At 44.3% G+C, this 13,320-nt stretch overlaps 1 pseudogene; it reads left to right on the forward strand.

Annotated features, from left to right (window-relative positions):
• Positions 1-10,066: 10,066 nt before the first annotated feature.
• LOC102732615 (small ribosomal subunit protein uS2 pseudogene) lies at positions 10,067-11,140 on the forward strand (annotated as a pseudogene).
• Positions 11,141-13,320: the final 2,180 nt, after the last annotated feature.

Below are 13,320 nucleotides of genomic sequence, written 5' to 3' on the forward strand. Positions count from 1 at the left end.
TCCCCAGAAAATATACTCTAAACAAATCAGAAAAGACCTTCCAGAAAGTGGTCGCTTTTCTGATGAGAGAGTTGTTGCTCTTCTTTTCTTCGATCTCCTGTTGAGTTTGTAGGTGTTCAGAATGGTTTGATCCCTATCCAGCTGAATTCCTGAGAGGAGACGAAATCCAGGTCTCCTACTCCTCTGCCATCTTGCTCCGCCTTTCAGTTAGTGTTCTCTTGACGGTGCCCAGCACTCCACCGAAAGATAACCCCATAGTTTCTTTAGCCAAGTCCCAAGTCTTAGATAATTTTTCCTGACAAGAAACCATTTTATCAACAATTGCACCATATCAAAAACCAAAGTATAGAACAAATTAGTGATGGGCGGAGACTATGAGAATTACAGCTGAACAGTTGCTGGTTCCTCTTCTATTTTCTCTTCCTGACTTTATAATAACACCCAAAAAATACTTTCTAAAATGATTGATAGTTGCAGTACAATTTCAATCTAAATCCCATTTTCTGAAATGGAGAAACTGAAAAAAAAAATATTCTTAAGCTCAACTAGGAAAATAAGTATCTGAAAATAGTCAAGAAAAAAGATTGTTTTAAAGATTTTATTTATTATTTGAGAGAGAGCATAAGCAGGGGCTAGGGGCAGAGGGACAAGCAGACTCCCCGTTGAGCAAGGAGCCCTATGCGGGGACTCGATCCCAGGACCTTGGGATCATGACTTGAGCCAAAGGCAGACACTTAACCAACTGAGTTACCCAGGCGCCCCAAGAAAATTTTGAAAATGAATTGGGAGAAGGGGATCGGTGTCAGAGGCGATGCAGGAAGAAAGTAGAAAGGCGTGCTTTCCCTAATGTTAGATATTAAAAGTCATTTGAAATTTATAATAATAAAAACAGGAATAGAGTAGCAAAAAAATTAAATCCCCAAACCAGATCCAAGTTTAAGAATATGCTGAATGTGACATTTAAAATCAGTGGACGAATGATGGATATCAGTAAATGGTATTGAGACAATTTGATACAGTTGCTCAAAAAATTTATTCTTATTTTTTTAAGATTGTATTTTTAAGTAATCCCTACACTCGATATGGTGCTCGAACCCACAACTCCAAGATCAAGAGTCCCACTCTCTACTAATTGAAAAAAAAATTTTTTTTAATTATTAAAGCATCAGCTGGAATTAGCTCGTTGGGGTTAGGGGGGAGAGAGTTCTGATATTTTAGATGGAAGGCAGCCAGAGCAGGGGAATTACAGTGCAAGCAAGGATAAAACAGTGGGTCCAGATGGAAAGCTTAATGCCCAACAGAGAGTGGTGAGCTGAGCAGAGCAGAGCGGTAGGAACCAGCCATGTTGAGCAGAGGTCTCATGAAAAATAGGCTTGAACTTGGTCTTCAAGTGGATGGAAAGCCTGGGCAGCTTTTAAGCAGGAAATTGTCATGATCAGGTTTTCATTTTTTTTTTTTTTAAGATTTTATTTATTTATTTGACAGAGAGACAGCGAGAGAGGGAACACAAGCAGGGGGAGCGGGAGACGGAGAAGCAGGCTTCCCGCGGAGCAGGGAACGTGATGTGGGGCTCGATCCCAGGACCCTGAGATCATGACCTGAGCCGAAGGCAGATGCTTAACGACTGAGCCACCCAGGTGCCCCTCAGGTTTTCATTTTAGATAGACTACTCTGCTCTCTATGTAGAGGATAGATTCAAAAAGGTTAAGAAAAACCATTTTGGATATAGTTGCATAAGGAGAAGTTTCCAGAAATATTTAGGAATGGGAGCCAGATCATAAATGTTTGAGAAAGGAATGGATGGAAAAAAGAGGGAAGTCGTCAGCACAATCCTCATGTTTGAGAATGTGGAATGTGAGAAAAGGGAGAAAGGTTAGGGAGTGACTTAAGGGAGCAGGAGGTTCTAACAAAGGTCTTAAGGAGAGAGAAAGACGAGGGCATGTTGGCAGCAAGGCTGGAGTAATGGTGGGAAGAGGGGCAAACTGGAAAGAGCTGGAAGGGGAGGGTCAGGGGACCCGTGGGAGAGCCATCTGTCCATCTATGTAGAGAAGGATGAGGCTGTTATGTCATGTACCACACAGTCTTAGTATCAGCCCTTATGTTCTCGTCTTTATCCATTTCTGGAAATTCTTTCTAAAAAAAAAAAAATGCCCATAAAAAGGACAAATCTGCTTGCTGCTCCAGAAGGCTCATAACTACCCAGTCCACAGCTTTCCTGTCCCTATCTTACACCAGTGTTATTCTCAGTGCTGGGGGTCAAGCAGTGAACTAAACAGATGAAGTCTTGCCCTCATGGCCCTCACATTCTCATGGGAGACAAGACAAGTGTCAGACATGTTCTAGAACGCCACGTGAGGAAGTGGTATGCGCCCTCAGGAAGCATATAACTGAAAGGAAGGAGGCCTAGAGCAACCAAGGGGTACCACTCATATGAGGGGTGGTCGCAGGGCGGAATCTCTGGCCAGACAACATGTTTCTGAAACCAGCGGGAAGAATTTAGTGAGTGATGGATAGGAAGTCGAAGTTTCAAACTTCGAGATCCTATAAAACAACACCTTTTAGGAACATGAACAGAGGACAGTAGCCTGGTCTAGTGATCAGTCAATTGACAGTGGTACTTCCTGACTCAAAAATTGGGCTGCAAATCCACTTACTATGAATCCCAAATGTGACTTGTCTCATTATAAAATACCACTTAATATTTCTTTCTGATCCCAAAAGCGGGTTTCCATTTTAGAGAACTGAAGGACAAAATTAGGATTATTAACAGTCCAGTTTCGGTTAAGTTTCCACAGAAAATGCTAAGAGGAAATAACTCTAAGAAAAGCCTGAGATAAATAGCTGGGATGTCTAAAATTTTTTTAAATCTCCTTGTAATTTCATTTTTCATCAAATGCGTGCTGTGTCCCTACACATGCTAAGCACTGGCCTGAGCCCCGGGGTGCAGTCCTGTCTTCGAAGAGTCCACGCCAGAAGGGCTGGCTGGCTGGAAACCCTAATTCTATCACATGGCTGCAGAGGAACATGGCCAAAGAGCTTTGGGACGATAACCTCCAGAGAAAGGAGATACTGGGGGTGCTTCTCAAAGGAAAGCCCTTGTACCTTTCCTAATTGCTCCATTCAGAGGATAGTTTTTGATCACTGTCTTCCTGGTCCATTGTGCTGCCTTGGGCACCGTTGACTATTTCCTCATTTTTTTTTTAAGATTTTATTTATTTATTTGACAGAGAGAGAAAGCGAGAGCAGGACCACAAGCAGGGGGAGTGAGAGAGGGAGAATCAGGCTCCCCGCTGAGCAGGGAGCCCGATGCGGGGCTCGATCCCAGCACCCCGGGATCATGATCTGAACTGAAGGCAGACGCTTAACAACTGAGCCACCCAGGCGCCCCTATTTCCTCATCAATGTTCCTGGTTCCCCTGACAGTGAGTTCTCTCCCTTCTTTTCCAGCCCCTCTAAATTCCGCCAGATTAGCAACCAGGCCTTACTCTCTGTATGTGCCCCAACAGCAAAATATCCGGCAGATGGTACGCATCCACAAATATTTGTTGAACTGAATCAAACCAGGTGACACCTTGACAATGATTTCACTCAGGTTCTTGGTCTGCCACACATCCGGTTCTATTATTGCCCTGTAAGTCCTCCCACACTACATTCCTTCATTCATTCCCTCCCCCTCCAATAAATACACACGGACAGCTATTGAGTGCAGCACCTGTTCTGAGAGTCAAAGAGACAGCAGTGAACAAAACAGGCAAAACTCCCTGCCCTGAAAGAGCTTACATTCCGAGGTAGGAGGCAGAAGACTAAAATATGTAGCAAGGTAGAAGGTGTAGAGAGCTACAGAAAAAATTTAAATAGGTCTATTAGACAAGATGCAGAGAAGCAAAACCACTAAGACATACTCCCAGTGGTGTGCAGGAGCTGCTGAGCGCTGGCCTGAGACAGCTCATTGCTAGCAGCTCTTCCCCAGTCCCCATTTAGCGATATCACATCAGTAGCGTAAAATGGTCAGAGTGGAATATTTATACCAAGGAAATTGGCAAATGCTACTGATTGGGTTTTCTTTTTTTTTCTGGAAAGCTAGTTGTTCAACATTTCCCAGCATAAAACATGCACACACACACACATGCACGCACACATGCATGCACGCACATGGATTTATTATAGGAATTTGACTTTATGCAATTCTGGGAACTTTCGTTGCTTCCATGTCTGGCTCTGGTGCCTGAGGTCAGCACGGCAGGCAGCCAGCAAGGGAAGATGAATGTGCAGTGAGGGAAGCAAGATGAAACCAGGAGCATGACCTAGAATTCTCATCGATCTCTCTTCATCTCCAAGCCTCTATTTTCAGGGATGTGGGGAAGTTCTACAGGAGAAGCCAGCAGCCTTCATCATGAAGCTAAACACATCCTTGACCCAGGCGTCTGAGACACTATGGGAGGCTCCAGTGAGTGCTATAAGAGTTGTGGATCCAGCCACAGCCGGGAGCCAACCAGGTGAGCCAGCAGGTAAGGCACACTGTAGCTGGCTGCATTTTGCACACCGTACCAGTCCTCTAAGTGCAGAATCAGTATGGCCATTCCTTCACTTCTGTCTTCCAAATGTCATGCAAAATGTTTCTGTGGCCCATCAGCCTGAGAACTCCATAGGGAAGACGTTCTGGGAAGCCCAGCCCAATTGACAATACAAACACACCATGCTTAGGAAAGAGAATAAAGACTGTTAGTGGCAATTTTTAATAGGATTTTCGTGGAAGGACCTACTAAGAAGGTGACATTTACATAGTAATCTGAAAGAAGTGAGGGAGCAAGCTTTGGAGATTGTTATGGGAAGAAAGTTCCAGGCAGAGGGGATAGCAAATGGAAGACCCCGAGTTGAAGTCACAGCAGATATGTTCAAAAAACAGCAGGGATGACAGTGTGATGGGCGTGAGTGGGGGAGAGAGTAGAAAGAGGAGAGGTCAAGAAGGTATTTGTGTGTGTGTGTGTTTGTGTGTGTGTGTGTGTGTGTGTGGCAAGGACAGGGCTTGTAAGACTTTGCCAAGACCTCGGCTTATACTCTGTGTGGTATAAGCATCTACTGGATGATTTTGAGCAAGGGAATAACAAGATCAAATCAGCCTTAGCAGGATCATTCTGGCTGCTATATCGGGAATAGCCTAAAAGATCAGCAAAGGTGGATTATTAAAAGGTTATTGCAAAAATCAACAGGGAGCAGATGACAACTTAGACCAGGGAAGTACCAGTGGGGATGGAACAAAGAGGTGGGATCCTGGTCATCTTTTGAAGGTAGAGTCAACAGAATTTGGAGTGGATATGGGATATGGGAGAAAAGGAAGAATCAAGGATGAGTCCAGGTTCTTGGGCTGAGCAACCAGAACATTAGAGATGCTATTAACTAAAACTGCAAAAACTGAAAGACAACCAAGCTTGGGTGGGAAGAGGGAGATCAAGAGTTCAGTCTGGACAAGCTGAGTTTGAGTTTTCCTTTAGACATCAAATTGAAGATGACAGTTGGATCTATGAATATAAAATTTAGGGAACAGGTATAGGCTAAAGGTATAAATCTGGGATTAGCAACATACAGAGGGTGTTTAACACCATGAGACTGGATGAAACCACCAAGGTGTAAAGTAGAAGAGAGAAGAGCTGCAAGGACTGTGTGCTGAGACCCTACCTGCTAAGCGCTCAGGGAGATGAGGAATGAGCAAAAGATGCTAAGAAGGAGTGACCAGAGAGGTAAGAGAAGATTGAAGAGACTGAGGTAGCCTCCAAAGCAAGTAACAAGAAGAAAGAGGGACTAGTCAGTTGAGTCAGACACAGCAGATAGGTCACGAAAGATGAGAGCTGAGAGCTGATCCTTGGATTTAGCCAAATGGAGATCTTTGGCCACTTGCTAAGAACAATTTTGGCAGACTGGAAGCAATAAAGCTACATGGAGTGAGTTCAAATAAGGATGAAATAGAGAAGTTAGAGACAATGCATAGAAGCAACTCTTCTGAGGTGTAAAAGGAAGAATAAGAATGGAACATGAACAAGAAAGCAGGATGGGTATCAAGAGAGAGTTTTGGTCTTTCTTTGAACTGGGAGAAATCATTGTATGTTTGTAGGCTGGCAAGAATGCTCTAGTGGAGAGGGGAATTTTTGTGATGAATGGAGAGAGGGGAAAATTGTTGAAACAGTGTCCACAGTGAGCAGGGATGAGATCTAGTACTTAAGTGGAGGGATTGTGCTCTGAGAAGAGTTACTTTCGTCCACGGTAGACCAAATACTTGAGGCCAGCAGACCAAGTACATGAGGCAGGTAGGTAGATTCGTGGGGAGGTTATAGAAGTCCTCTTTATTATTCCTAATTTCTCATTTCTACATAAACGGGGTAAAAGTATCAATTGAATGGATTGTTGGGAGAATTAAATAAGTTAATACATACGAACTCCCAGAAAGTGGGTAGTGACTGTAACAGCTATTAAATATCATTACACGTCAGCCTTGCTGATCTAATCTGTTGCCACAGTTTCACTGACCTCCTCTCCGTAAGCTTCAGATTCAAGATCCAACTCTTGCTGGACAGCTTTCAAAACCAACAGGTCTAGAACTCAACTCACTTTGGTCTTCTCTGGGCAACTCCATCTTCTACAAGCTTGTCACAGTTAAGGGCTCCTTCCACCTGGGCACATCAACCAGAATGCTGGTTGTCTGAATTTCTTCCTCTTCCTCATATGCCCTCCTCAACATTTTGGAAACTCTTTCTTTCCTCCCTTCTGTCCTCTATCATCCTTCCTACTGTACCCTTTCACTCCGTCAGGCATCTCTTTCTTCTGGACTTTGGCCTCCTAACTGATCCTTTCTGTCAGCATGGCCCCCTATGAATCTCTCTTCCACATGTACAGAGTGATCTGTCCAAAATGCAAATACTATGTCACTTTCTGGAGTAAACATTTATGTGGTCCAATCTATACAGCATGGCACTCAAGGCCTTCTGTGCTATGTTTACATCTTCAGCTACATCTCCTGCCCCTTCCAACCTGGTACTTTATATCCCAATTATACCAGCATTTATGGTGTTCCTGCATAATGCTCCCCAAAACTACACCCCCAAACTGTTGAGTACCACCATGCTGATGTCTGATTACCCTTCAACTCTCAGTTTTGGCATCATCACCTCCAGGGAATTCTCTCTGATCCAGCTTAAGCCAAGGGCCATTCCTCAGGACTTTCACAATATCAAATCCAAACACCCATTATACACATATAATTGTGCCCAACGAATTGGTTGACATTATATTAGATGAACTACATCTAATTGATTAAACTACATTAGATGATATCTTGAAATCCTTTCCCATACTATGACACTGCAGCAGGTATTTTTCTTTTAGTCATTCTTTAAAAAAAAAAAAAAAGATTGTATTTATTTATTTGAGAGAGAGAGAGAGCACACATGAGCCAGGGGAGGAGCAGAGGGTGAGGGAGAGGAAGGGGAAAAGAATCTCAAGCAGACTCCACGTTGAGCACAGAACCCAATGTGGGGCTCGATCTCATGACCCTGAGATCATGACCTGAGCTGAAACCAAGAGTGGGACGCTTAACCAACTGAGCCACCCAGGCGCCCCATTTGGTCATCCTTTTTTTTTTTAATTCCAGTATAATTAACATAAGTGTTATATTCATTTCAGGTGTACAATATAGTGATTCAGCAATTCTATACATTACTCAGTGATCATCACTGTAAGTGTACTCTTAATCCCCTTCATCTATTTCACCCATCCCCCACCAACCTCCCCTCTGGTAACCATCAGTGTGTTCTCTATAGTTAAGAGTCTGTTTCTTTGTTTGTTTCTTAAATACCATATATGAGTAAATTCATATGGTATTTTCTTTCTCTGACTGATTTATTTCACTTAGCTTTATACTCTCTAGATCCATCCATGTTGTTGCAAATGGCAAGAACTCATTCCTTTTTATGGCTGAATAGTGTTCTTTATCCATTCATCTATTGATGGACACTTGGGCTGCTTCCATATCTTGACTATTGTAAATAATGCTGCAGTAAACATAGGGGTGCATAAATCTTTTCAAATCAACGTTTTTTTATTCTTTGGGTAAATATCCAGCAGTGGAATTACTGGATCCTAGGGTAGTTCTATTTTTAATTTTTTGAGGAACCTCCAAACTGTCTTCCTCAGTGGCTCCACCAGTTTGCATTCCCACCTGCAGTGCGCCTATTGCTGGCCACAGAGAGCCCCTTTCAACACTAAGACTCTGCTCTCAGTGCTCTAGGTAGGGTTTGGATTGGGACTTCCAAATAAAGCCATGGCCATTGTTCCTCTTCATTTATCATCCATTCCCCAGTAACATCTGAATTTAAAAATACTGTGTTTAAAATAGCATGTGATTCTCGTATTTATTTTGTGATCCAGTTATATTTGTGTGATAAATCTACTGGCTGTAATACGTTTGAACATTTATATACACACAGTAGCTACGGATTGTTTGGATAATTTTTAAAAATAAAATAAGGGATGCCCGGGCAGCCCAGTCAGTTAAGCATTTGACTCTTGGTTTTGTCCCCGGTCATGATCTCAAGGTCCTGGAATCCAGCCCCAGGTTGGGTTCTGCACTCAGGGCAGAGCCTGCTTGAGATTCTCTCTCCCTCTCCCCCTGCTCCTGCTTCTTGTGTGCTTTTTCTGTCTCTCAAATAATAAATAAATCTTTAAAAGACAGACAAAAACCAAAATAAAACACCATCTAAATCTCTCATCATACCCAAACCAACGTACACTGTATAATCTCAGAAGTTCAGCCTCCACCAAGTCACTACCCTCTTCAAAGACCTTTAGTGCCTCTGGGGTAAAGAACAGATGGTTGGCTTGGCCCCTTGGGAGTCCTCAGCTCTGTCCCTTCTACATCTCTGCCTTATCTCCTGCCACACCCTCCATGAACTTCTGTCCACTCTGAACACCTTCCTGAGCCTGTTCCTGGCCCTCTGCTCCAAGAATGCCCTGCACCCCTGCCCCGTATTATCTAGGTGTGATTCATGTTCCAAAGTCCATGTCAACGGCAGTCTCCTCTGTTTCAACATCAAAAAGTGATCTCTCCCTCCTCTGGGATTATACAGCATTTATTTTTGCCGTTCTTCATTCAACATGTTTTTATGGACATGTAATCTTTTCCCACTAAGTTACAAGTTCCTTGAAGGCAGAATAATATAGTAACCTTTGCCCTATCTATAGGCATTGTTTTTAGCCTAGCACGTGTGTCTGGGGAAAGGTGATTTTGCTAAAACGTAATTTTGATTTGTTAGATACTTAACAAAAGCTATGTTTTAAGTAGTATACAGATGGTTTACTATAAATAACATTTCCTTTTAATTACTCCAGGAATTCCCTATATTCATGTGGTTCAGTGCTTATTTTTTCAACTTCCTTTTGGGCAGGTTGGGTTTGTAATCAGTCTTTATTAAGTACCTACGCTGTGCACAGGACTGGAAATAGGAGTTCAAACTACATGTTTGCCCTCAAAACTTTGCCTTCTAGTAATCAGCTTCATGGGATTATTTTCATAAAAGTTTCATAGTCATCTTAGAAGAACTAGTGTTCAAATCACTAGAAGGACATGTGGACATGGTGTCAGTTTGGATCAACACTGAGGAGGAGATCCTGAGTCTCCTGGACCCCTGGATGTGGTAGGTTTGCTCTGAGAAGAGGCAGAGAAGTGAGCATTCTCTTTTTCTCTTGTTGCTCTTTACCCGTCTACACTATGTTGAATAGTGTATGATGCTCTACACTATGACCCTCCATGACCTCTATACGGTGTTGAATTTTTGCTCAACTGCTAAGTCTGCACCTTCCTTTCCCTGGACGCTTTATCTCTGTTTCTCTTCAGTTCAGTAAACATACACTGAGCACCTACTGCATGCAAGGAAGGATGGAAAACACTGGTTCCCTGATTCATCAGTGTATGTCATACATTTTTATAACTCACAAGATATAGTTATATATAATCTATATACACATTTATAAAAGCATATTTTCATAAGCAGGGTAGAGTAACTTATTGTAAGAGGGTTAAGTTCAAAAGTGAATACACTACTTTCCGAGCTACCCAGGGAAGGGTCCATACGGCGTTGTTTTGCGTTCCCGTCGTAACTTAAAGGGAAACTTTCACAATGTCCGGAGCCCTTGATGTCCTGCAAATGAAGGAGGAGGATGTCCTCAAATCCCTTGCAGCAGGAACCCATTTAGGTGGCACCAACCTTGACTTTCAAATGGAAGGGTACATCTACAAAAGGAAAAGTGACGGTATCTACATCATAAATCTGAAGAGAACCTGGGAGAAGCTTCTGCTGGCAACTCATGCCATTGTTGCCATTGAAAACCCAGCTGATGTTAGTGTCACATCGTCCAGGAATAGTGGCCAGCGAGCTGTGTTGAAATTTGCTGCTGCTACCGGAGCCACTCCTATTGCTGGCCGCTTCACTCCTGGAACCTTCACTAACCAGATCCAGGCAGCCTTCCAGGAGCCGAAACTTCTGGTGGTTCCTGATCCCAGGGCTGACCACCAGCCCCTTACAGAGGCGTCCTATGCTAACCCGCCTACCATTGCTCTGTGCAACACAGACTCTCCTCTGCACTATGTGGACATCGCCATCCCTTGCAACAACAAGGGAGCTCACTCACTGGGGCTGATGCGGTGGATGCTGGCCAGGGAAGTTCTGCGCATGCGTGGCACCATTTCCCGTGAGCGCCCGTGGGAGGTCATGCCTGATCTGTACTTCTACAGAGATCCTGAAGAGATTGAAAAGGAAGAGCAGGCCGCTGCTGAGAAGGCTGTGACCAAGGAGGAATTTGAGGGTGAAGGGACAGCTCCAGCTCCTGAGTTCACTGCTACTCAGCCTGAAGTCGCAGTCTGGTCTGAAGGCGTGCAGGTGCCCTTGGTGCCTATTCAGCAGATCCCTCCTGAAGACTGGAGCGCCCAGCCGGCCACTGAAGACTGGTCTGCAGCTCCCACTGCTCAGGCCACTGAATGGGTAGGAACAACCACTGAGTGGTCTTAAGCTGCTCTTCCACAAAGGCAAACAAAATGGAAATAGAAATGGAAAAGGTTGACGGAAAATAAACAGTTTGTAAAAGTAAAAAAAGAAAAAAAGTGAATACATTAGGTGAAAATCAAATAAAAGCACAATTACCCTCAGGAGTCTTTAAATGGTCTAGGAAAGCATGCGTACATGGTCAAAGGAAGTGAGGGCCGCCTGAGGACAGCCAAGTCAGGCATGGAACATCTCAGACTCACTGTGGGGCTTCCAGAGAATAAGGCGGGTTCAGTGTGCATTTGTGAGACTTTCTGTGTCTGGGTGTGTACGTGTGGGCCGGGCTTTGATTCTAGGGGAAACAAAATTTTATAAAATTATAAACAAAATTGGGGCGCCTGGGTGGCTCAGTCGTTAAGCGTCTGCCTTCGGCTCAGGTCATGATCCCACGGTCCTGGGATGGAGCCCCGCATTGGGCTCCCTGCTCCGCAGCAAGCCTGCTTCCCCCTCTCCCACTCCCCCTGCTTGTGTTCCCTCTCTCGCTGTGTCCCTCTCTGTCAAGTAAATAAATAAAATCTTTAAAAAAAATAAAATAAAATTATGAACAAAATTATATATTAAAAAACAAAATTATATACGCAGTAAGTACTACAATCTCTTTCTCTCTTCCCCTTCTGAATTGCTCCACCATACCTGCCCTCGGTTCTCCCCTGGGGAGAGTGTTGCAAGGTGCTCGGTGGGCGAGCCCTCGATCCGGAATGTCCCGGTTCGAAGCTGCCACCTTGCGGCTGTTCCATGAACGTGCGTCCGCCGGCCTTCGCCCGCACTCCTAATCGCATGCCGAGCCTCGTCCCTTCTGGTTTTCATCACTACAGCGAACTCCATCTGGCATTTAGGAGCAATGTGTTACTTATGTGACAGATTAAAAAGCAGAAATATGTGCTTCCTTCCCCCAGAGCTGCCAGTTTTCCTGTCACAGAATCATGAACATGCATCATAATACTTTGTATCCTTCAGGATAACAACTGTCCCAAGAGCTTAAACTCCCGGCAGGGTTGCACACGACTTTGGAGTCTACACCTGAGTCTCGTTTTCTCCTATCCCCACTTGCCGCGTAATCTTTATTTTAAATTGGCGGCGTCCCACAAGCAACGACAAATTCCTTTCGCAGGTGTTTGCGGGACGCCTCGGAGCCGCTCCTTGAGCTCCCAGCCTTGAGAAGAGACGCTCTCGGGGTTAAGGGCAGTCGCTGGAATGCAATCCCCTACACCGGGGGCTGGGAAGGAGCACTGGACCCCTAAAGGGGTCAGGGATGCCTTCCCAGAAGAACCCCGGCTGAGGGTAAGCCAGGAGGTCAAGAAGGTGGGGAGAGGTTAGACAGTCCCGGCCGAGGGAAGGAAGGGCAGCAGTGTTCGCAGGGACAGCTCCCACAGCACCACCCCGGGACTTCATTCCCAGAGTTTTGACAGCCCGAGTAGCACCCCAGAATCTTGCTTTGAACAGGCTGGTTTAAACATTCTTAGGAGAACTGCCCCTCCCCCTTTTCTCTAGCGAAATCTTACGCTGAACCATAGCGGATTCCCGAGATCTGTATAATTTGACCAAACACTGCACTACCCAGCGCTTGTTTTGTCTCTCTTTAATATAATTTTCCCATTTCAAAATTACTGGGTCTCAAGCAACAACCACCCACCCCTGAAACTGGACTGGAAGCTGGCTGCGACTGATGTCTGCAAGAAGTTACTGGAAAATACATTTCTGGTACCTAGTGGGGGAGGGTAGGAGAGAGAAGAGAAAGGACTTGCTCTCTCTTTGTCCAGTAGTCGATGCCCACAGATTAGCTCAGGGAAGGACAACCCACGGGCACCAACCCTGAAAGCCTTGGAGAATATAAGGAGGCCGCACACGGTAGCAAGTGTTGTCTATATAATATAGTCAGTAATTAATATCCCACGAAAATAAGAAATACGGTTCAAATGTATGTAAGTGTTGAGTGATTCATGCATTATAAATCCATTTAGTGTCGTTGCTGGATTAATCGCACTGGATATTTCATCAATCATAAAAATCTGCCACTCATCATGTGGGGAGGTCTGAGAAACTTTTTGAAGTTTGAAAGGAGTTGGCAATGCTGGAAAAGACTGGAAGAACTAGTGTAGCTCTTTACCTCTGTTTTTATCTAGTTAATACCTATTTCTTCAGAACTGGTTTGAACTGGGATCTTTTCTAGGACCTCTGGGACATAATCAGACCCTGCGAGGTTGACCCTCTTCCTGGTAGAACTTATCACAGT

The sequence above is a fragment of the Leptonychotes weddellii genome, chromosome 13 (assembly GCF_054177405.1).
Source record: "Leptonychotes weddellii isolate Sample4059 chromosome 13, ASM5417740v2, whole genome shotgun sequence".
NCBI lineage: Eukaryota > Metazoa > Chordata > Mammalia > Carnivora > Phocidae > Leptonychotes > Leptonychotes weddellii.